Genomic DNA, 8,234 nt, shown 5'->3' on the forward strand with positions numbered 1-8,234 from the left:
CTGTGGCCATTTTTGTGTTGGTAGAACCCATCAAAATCTAGAAAAACACCAGCAACAACACAAAGATGACATAACTAAAGCTTTAAATTCTAATAGTACAAATATTTCCTTTGATTCTGCTTTAAGCAGTCACAAATATGATAACCCTAGTCATAAAATGCTTTTTGAAGAAACTTGCTTTATTAGTAATGATTTAGGCATAAAACAGGTTGTTCGAGAGGCAATTGAAATTAAGATCAAAATAAATAGTAACATTTCTTTAAATAGAGATTTGGGGGAATTTTCGCTTAACGCCCTATACACAAATTTAATTAAAAAGGATTTGACTAATTATATTAAAAAAACTGTCAATAACTCCACTAAACCTATTACAAACCAACCTTCTAGGCTGGCTGCCAAGAGGTCGAGATTAGCTTTAAAGTCTTGTCTGTAAGTATTTTAATTCCATCTGAATGAATTGTTCTCTGTCCATTTCGTTTGGAGTACCATTCCTGGTTGAACTTCCTTGAAGTAATGATATTAGGGCTGTTTTAAAATTTTTTAAACAGTTCTAATGATTGAATTCTAATATAAGTTTCTTTTATATTGTTTTTATTCTCTTCGTCTGTTTTGCTGAGGACGGCCCTTGGATATAGGGTCGAAATATTCATTTAAAATTGCGTTCCACTGTATTGTATAAAAAAATTCACCTGTTGTTCTTCTTATTTGTTTATGATAGAAGCTCCTTATTTTATTGTAACTCCTTATTGTTTACTGATTAGCTCCTTATTTTATTGGAGCTCTGTATTAAGTAGCTCCTTATTTTATTGTAACTCCTTATTGTTTACTGATTAGCTACTTATTTTACTGGAGCTCCTTATTGTTAGTAGCTCCTTGTTTTATTGTAACTCCTTATTGTTTACTGTTTAGCTCCTTATTTTATTGGAGCTCCTTATTAAGTAGCTCCTTATTGTTAGTAGCTCCTTATTTTATTGTAACTCCTAATTGTTTACTGATTAGCTACTTATTTTAGTGGAGCTCCTTATTGTTAGTAGCTCCTAACTTTATTGTAACTCCATACTGTTTACTGATTAGTTACTTATTTTAATGGAGCTCCTTATTGTTAGTAGTTCCTTATTTTATTGCAACTCCTTATTGTTTACTGATTAGCTACTTATTTTACTGGAGCTCCTCATTGTTAGTAACTTCTTATTTTATTGTAACTCCTTATTGTTTACTGATTAGCTCCTTATTTTATTGTAGCTCCTTATTAAGTAGCTCCTTATTGTTAGTAGCTCCTTATTTTATTGTAACTCCTAATTGTTTACTGATTAGTTACTTATTTTAATGGAGCTCCTTATTGTTAATAGTTCCTTATTTTATTGTAACTCCTTATTGTTTATTGATTAGCTAATTATTTTACTGGAGCTCCTTATTGTTAGTAGCTCCTATCTGATTCTTTTTCTATGTGTCCAATTATCTGTATTTCAAAGTCTAACTGTACTTCTCTGGTAGTTGTCTTAGTTAGTAGATTCTTATTTTATTGTTGCTCCTCATTGATTATTAGTTAGCTCCTTATTGTTAGTGACTGTTTATTTTATTGTAGCTCCATATTGTTTATTGGTTTTCTCCTTCTTTTATTGGAGCTCCTTGTTGTTTACTGATTAGCTTCTTATTTTACTGGAGCTCCTTATTGTTAGTAGCTCATTATTCTATTGTAAATCCTTATTGTTTACTTATTAGATACGTATTTTACTGGAGCTTCTTATTTTTAGTAGCTTCTTATTTTATTGTAACTCCTTATTTTTTACTGATTAGCTCCTTATTTTATTGGAGCTCCTTATTAAGTAGATCCTTATTTTATTGTAACTCCTAATTGTTTACTGATTAGCTACTTATTTTACTGGAGCTCCTTAATGTTAGTAGCTTCTTATTTTATTGTAACTCCTTATTGTTTACTGATTAGCTCCTTATTTTATTGGAGCTCCGTATTAAGTAGCTCCTTATTGTTAGTAGCTCCTTATTCTATTGTAACTCCTTATTGTTTACTGATTAGCTACTTATTTTACTGGAGCTCCTTATTGTTAGTAGCTCCTTGTTTTATTGTAACTCCTTATTGTTTACTGATTAGCTCCTTATTTTATTGCAGCTCCTTATTAAGTAGCTCCTTATTGTTAGTACCTCCTTATTTTATTGTAACTCCTAATTGTTTACTGATTAGCTACTTATTTTAGTGGAGCTCCTTATTGTTAGTAGCTCCTTACTTTATTGTAACTCCTTACTGTTTACTGATTAGCTACTTATTGAACTGGAGATCCTTATTGTTATTAGCTCCTTATTTTATTGTATCTCCTTATTGTTTACTGATTAGCTACGTATTTTACTGGAGCTCCTTATTGTTAGTAGCTTCTTATTTTATTTTAACTACTTATTGTTTACTGATTAGCTCCTTATTTTATTGGAGCTCCTTATTAATTAGTTCGTTATTGTTATTAGCTCCTTATTCTATTGTAACTCCTTATTGTTTACTGATTAGCTACTTATTTTACTGGAGCTCCTTATTGTTAGTAGCTCCTTGTTTTATTGTAACTCCTTATTGTTTACTGTTTAGCTCCTTATTTTATTGTTGCTCCTTATTAAGTAGCTCCTTATTGTTAGTAGCTCCTTATTTTATTGTAACTCCTAATTGTTTACTGATTAGCTACTTATTTTAGTGGAGCTCCTTATTGTTAGGAGCTCCTTATTTTATTGTAACTCCTTATTGTTTACTGATTAGCTACTTATTTTACTGGAGCTCCTTATTGGTAGTAGCTTCTTATTTTATTGTAACTCCTTATTGTTTACTGATTAGCTACTTATTTTATTGGAGCTCCTTATTAAGTAGCTCCTTATTGTTAGTAGCTCCTTATTTCATTGTAACTCCTAATTGTTTACTGATTAGCTACTTATTTTAGTGGAGCTCCTTATTGTTAGTAGATCCTTACTTTATTGTAACTCCTTACTGTTTACTGATTAGCTACTTATTTTACTTGAGCTCCTTCTCCTTATTTTATTGTAACTCCTTATTGTCTACTGATTAGCTACTTATTTTACTGGAGCTCCTTATTGTTAGTAGCTTCTTATTTTATTGTAACTCCTTATTTTTTACTGATTAGCTCCTTATTTTATTGGAGCTCCTTATTAAGTAGTTCCTTATTGTTATTAGCTCCTTATTCTATTGTAACTCCTTATTGTTTACTGATTAGCTACTTATTTTACTGGAGCTCCTTATTGTTAGTAGCTTCTTATTTTATTGTAACTCCTTATTGTTTACTGATTAGCTCCCTATTTTATTGGAGCTCCGTATTAAGTAGCTCCTTATTTTTAGTAACTCCTTATTTTATTGTAACTCCTTATTGTTTACTGATTAGCTACTTATTTACTGGAGCTCCTCATTGTTAGTAACTTCTTATTTTATTGTAACTCCTTATTGTTTACTGATTAGCTCCTTTATTTATTGGAGCTCCTTATTAAGTAGCTCCTTATTGTTAGTAGCTCCTTATTTTATTGTAACTCCCAGTTGTTTACTGATTAGCTACTTATTTTAGTGGAGCTCCTTATTGTTAGTAGTTCCTTATTTTATTGTAACTCCTTATTGTTTATTGATTAGCTTATTATTTTACTGGAGCTCCTTATTGTTAGTAGCTCCTATCCTACTCTTTTTCTATGTGTCCAATTATCTGTATTTCAAAGTCTTACTTTACTTTTCTGGTAGTTGTCTTAGTTAGTAGATTCTTATTTTATTGTTGCTAATCATTGATTATTAGTTAGCTCCTTATTGTTAGTGACTGTTTATTTTAATGTAGCTCCATATTGTTTATTGGTTTTCTCCTTATTTTGTTGGAGCTCCTTGTTGTTTACTGATTAGCTACTTATTTTACTGGAGCTCCTTATTGTTAGTAGTTCCTTATTTTATTGTAACTCCTTATTGTTTATTGATTAGCTTATTATTTTACTGGAGCTCCTTATTGTTAGTAGCTCCTTATCCTACTCTTATTTCTATGTGTCCAATTATCTGTATTTCAAAGTCTTACTTTACTTTTACTGGTAGTTGTCTTAGTTAGTAGATTCTTATTTTATTGTTGCTAATCATTGATTATTAGTTAGCTCCTTATTGTTAGTGACTGTTTATTTTAATGTAGCTCCATACTGTTTATTGGTTTTCTCCTTATTTTGTTGGAGCTCCTTGTTGTTTACTGATTAGCTACTTATTTTACTGGAGCTCCTTATTTTTAGTAGCTTCTTATTTTATTGTAACTCCTTATTGTTTACTGATTAGCTCCTTGTTTTATTGGAGCTCCGTATTAAGTAGCTCCTTATTGTTAGTAGCTCCATATTTTATTGTAACTCCTTATTGTTTACTGATTAGCTACTTATTTTACTGGAGCTCCTTATTGTTAGTAGCTTCTTATTTTATTGTAACTCCTTATTGTTTACTGACTAGCTCCTTATTTTATTGGAGCTCCTTATTAAGTAGCTCCTTATTGTTAGTAGCTCCTTATTTTATTGTAACTCCTAATTGTTTACTGATTAGCTACTTATTTTACTGGAGCTCCTTATTGTTAGTAGCTTCTTATTTTATTGTAACTCCTTGCTGTTTACTGATTAGCTACTTATTTTACTGGAGCTCCTTATTGTTAGTAGCTCCTTATTTTATTGTAAATCCTTATTGTTTACTGATTAGCTACTTATTTTACTGGAGCTCCTTATTGTTAGTAGCTTCTTATTTTATTGTAACTCCTTATTGTTTACTGATTAGCTCCTTATTTTATTGGAGCTCCTTATTAAGTAGTTCCTTATTGTTATTAGCTCCTTATTCTATTGTAACTCCTTATTGTTTACTGATTAGCTACTTATTTTACTGGAGCTCCTTATTGTTAGTAGCTCCTTGTTTTATTGTAACTTCTTATTGTTTACTGTTTAGCTCCTTATTTTATTAGAGCTCCTTATGAAGTAGCTCCTTATTGTTACTAGCTCCTTATTTTATTGTAACTCCTAATTGTTTACTGATTAGCTACTTATTTTAGTGGAGCTCCTTATTGTTAGTAGCTCCTTAATTTATTGTAACTCCTTACTGTTTACTGATTTGCTACTTATTTTACTGGAGCTCCTTATTGTTAGTAGCTCCTTATTTTATTGTAACTCCTTATTGTTTACTTATTAGCTACTTATTTTACTGGAGCTTCTTATTGTTAGTAGCTTCTTATTTTATTGTAACTCCTTATTGTTTACTGATTAGCTCCTTATTTTATTGGAGTTCCTTATTAAGTAGCTCCTTATTGTTAGGAGCTCTATTCTATTGTAACTCCTTATTTTTTCTGATTAGCTACTTATTTTACTGGAGCTCCTTATTAAGTAGCTCCTTATTGTTAGTAGCTCCTTATTTTGTATTAACTCCTTATTCTTTACTGATAGCTACTTATTTTACTGGAGCTCCTTATTGGTAGTAGCTTCTTATTTTATTGTAACTCCTTATTGTTTACTGATTAGCTACTTATTTTATTGGAGCTCCTTATTAAGTAGCTCCTTATTGTTAGTAGCTCCTTATTTTATTGTAACTCCTATTTTTTTACTGACTAGCTACTTATTTTAGTGGATCTCCTTGTTGTTAGTAGCTCCTTACTTTATTGTAACTCCTTACTGTTTACTGATTGGCTACTTATTTTACTTGAGCTCCTTATTGTTAGTAGCTCCTTATTTTATTGTAACTCCTTATCTTTTACTGATTAGCTACTTATTTTACTGGAGCTCCTTATTGTTAGTAGCTTCTTATTTTATTGTAACTCCTTATTGTTTACTGATTAGCTCCTTATTTTATTGGTGCTCCTTATTAAGTAGCTCCTTATTTTTAGTAGCTCCTTATTCTATTTTAACTCCTTATTGTTTACTGATTAGCTACTTATTTTACTGGAGCTCCTGATTGTTAGTAGCTTCTTATTTTATTGTAACTCCTTATTGTTTACTGATTAGCTCCTTATTTAGTAGCTCCATATTGTTAGTAGCTCCATACTTTATTACCTCCGTACAGTATTTAGGGTAAATTACTAGAAGATTATCACACCCCGATATCCCTTTTGAACTTTACTAGTCATTATAAACTGACAAAAATTACATAAATTAATTTTGTTAATTCTATTTCATTAACTTTGTTAATGCTTTTTAATTATTTTTAGGCATTTTTATTTCATTAATTAATTATATTTTTATTTCTTTATTATTTATTATTTTATTATTATTTTGTTAGCAATTACTAAGTAATTGATTACTTTATAATTGTTTAGTTTATTTATTATTTTTATTGTTTTCATTAATTTATAATTTTAAAATTTTTATTAATCAAATTTGGTACTTGTTAATTATTCAGAACACGCTCAACAATTTTAGATATGAGAAAACCGGTTTCATAGCCGAAAAGGCATGTGACGGGTGACAGACAGTATTGGACTTATATAATTTGGGATATATATTTGCACATTAGGGGGGTTGGGGTAAAGAATAGTGGCTTTGCATGCAAATTGTGTTAAGTACAACTATTCTGCATATTATGAGGTAAGAATTGTTTTCTAACTTCACGCTGTCCAAATACTTTACTCCCACCCCCATCCCCTAAAATTCTTGTTCTGAATAACTATCAGGTAACCAAATTCTGTCTTTAAGATAAGATGTTGTCTGGGAATCTTTATAATTGTTATCGTTGAAAAAGGAAACGAAAAGGTTACTTAACTCCAATTTTGGAATATCAAAAAATCTGCTAGTGTGTCTTATCAGAGGGAGGAGAAATAAAGTAGTAGTAACCGAGCGGAAGATAAACCTGGAAGAAAAACTCTCAAATATCTAATACACAGAAAAATCTCCCTGCTGAAAGATACCAAATTTAGGGGTAGGTCCTTTTCTCTTTATAATTCACCCAATAAAAATTTAAAACGTGACTCATATGATGATGAGAGTTATTGAAATAGTGTAAATTAGACTCATAAAAGACCCAACAGTTATAGAAAATTAATTAATGGGAATTTTGTAGGATTCACCTGCGGTTGATAATTAGTTCAATCTCAGCAACCGCACGCTCTGCAATTTGCATAGAAAACATGCATTAGCGTCTCCAAATCTTTAAGCAAAGAGAAGAAGAAGATGGAAAGTTTTCTATTAACCCTTGAAGCGAAGAACTAGCCGTTTAAGTGAATAGAATTATGAATGAGTCAGTTAACTTACCTTGGCGTTATCTAAATCTTATTGTAAAAAAAAAATTTCAAAATGGCACAAGACTTTTTTTCTCTGGGGGGGGGGGCTTACAAAACACTTCACAAAACGCATCAAAATTTGCAAGACCGTACCCAGGATTTTTTTTTGGAGAGGGTTTTACAAAAAAATATTTTTTTGGGGCGGGGGGGGGGGGTTACATAAAAAAACTCAAAAACACATAAAAAAAATTTGTATATGTCCATTTTTGTTACGTTTTTACGAGTCAGACAAACATTTCGGATAGGGGGACGGGGTTCAAATTTTATTGTAAATGAATCATAAAGAATTTTTAGTAAAATTCTAAACAAGCTACTTTTTGCTATCTTGGAAAGTGGTTAAGTTAGGAAAATAAAACTTTCAGTAATGAATTCAGGGCCAAAAATATATTCCAAGAACGTATTGCCAAGCTGCTATGTTAACCCTCTTCTGATCTCTATGTCTTAGAAACTTGCCTACTTGACAGGTGGGAATTTTGACAAAATGATATTATAGCTTTGTTTTCAGTTTTTAGTTTCTTTTTCTCTGGTTTTGAAAATACAATTCCTGTTATTTGAGTAGAAGTTTAAGCCATATCAAGGTTGTTTTTTTTAAATTTAGCAAATGTGTTTGCAGATTTTTGAAACCTCATAAATTGGGATTGAGCGAAGTTGTGAAGCTCAGAAGACTCTTCTTGCACTCCATTTAATCAGAAGATCTATTTTGCAAGGTTTACTTTTATAACACAAAGGTTTTTAAAGGTCAGTGCCCTCTAGAGGGAGAAAGAGTAGAGTTAGGTACTTCAAAATACCTTCCCAGGACATAATTTTGTACATCCAGGCTGAACGTTTCATTTTCCTAACGTTTTAAGAGCTGGTCACTTGTACAATACCCTAGGGTAAATCATTCCACCTTCCCCACAGAAAGGACCACAGTGCGCACAAAAATACAACCAGTAGTAGATACAATTTAGAGCTTTTTTTTTTATTTTCTTCTAG

Source organism: Artemia sp. Qi Xiang Cuo, chromosome 21 (assembly GCF_049724085.1).
Source record: "Artemia sp. Qi Xiang Cuo chromosome 21, ASM4972408v1, whole genome shotgun sequence".
Lineage (NCBI taxonomy): Eukaryota > Metazoa > Arthropoda > Branchiopoda > Anostraca > Artemiidae > Artemia > Artemia sp. Qi Xiang Cuo.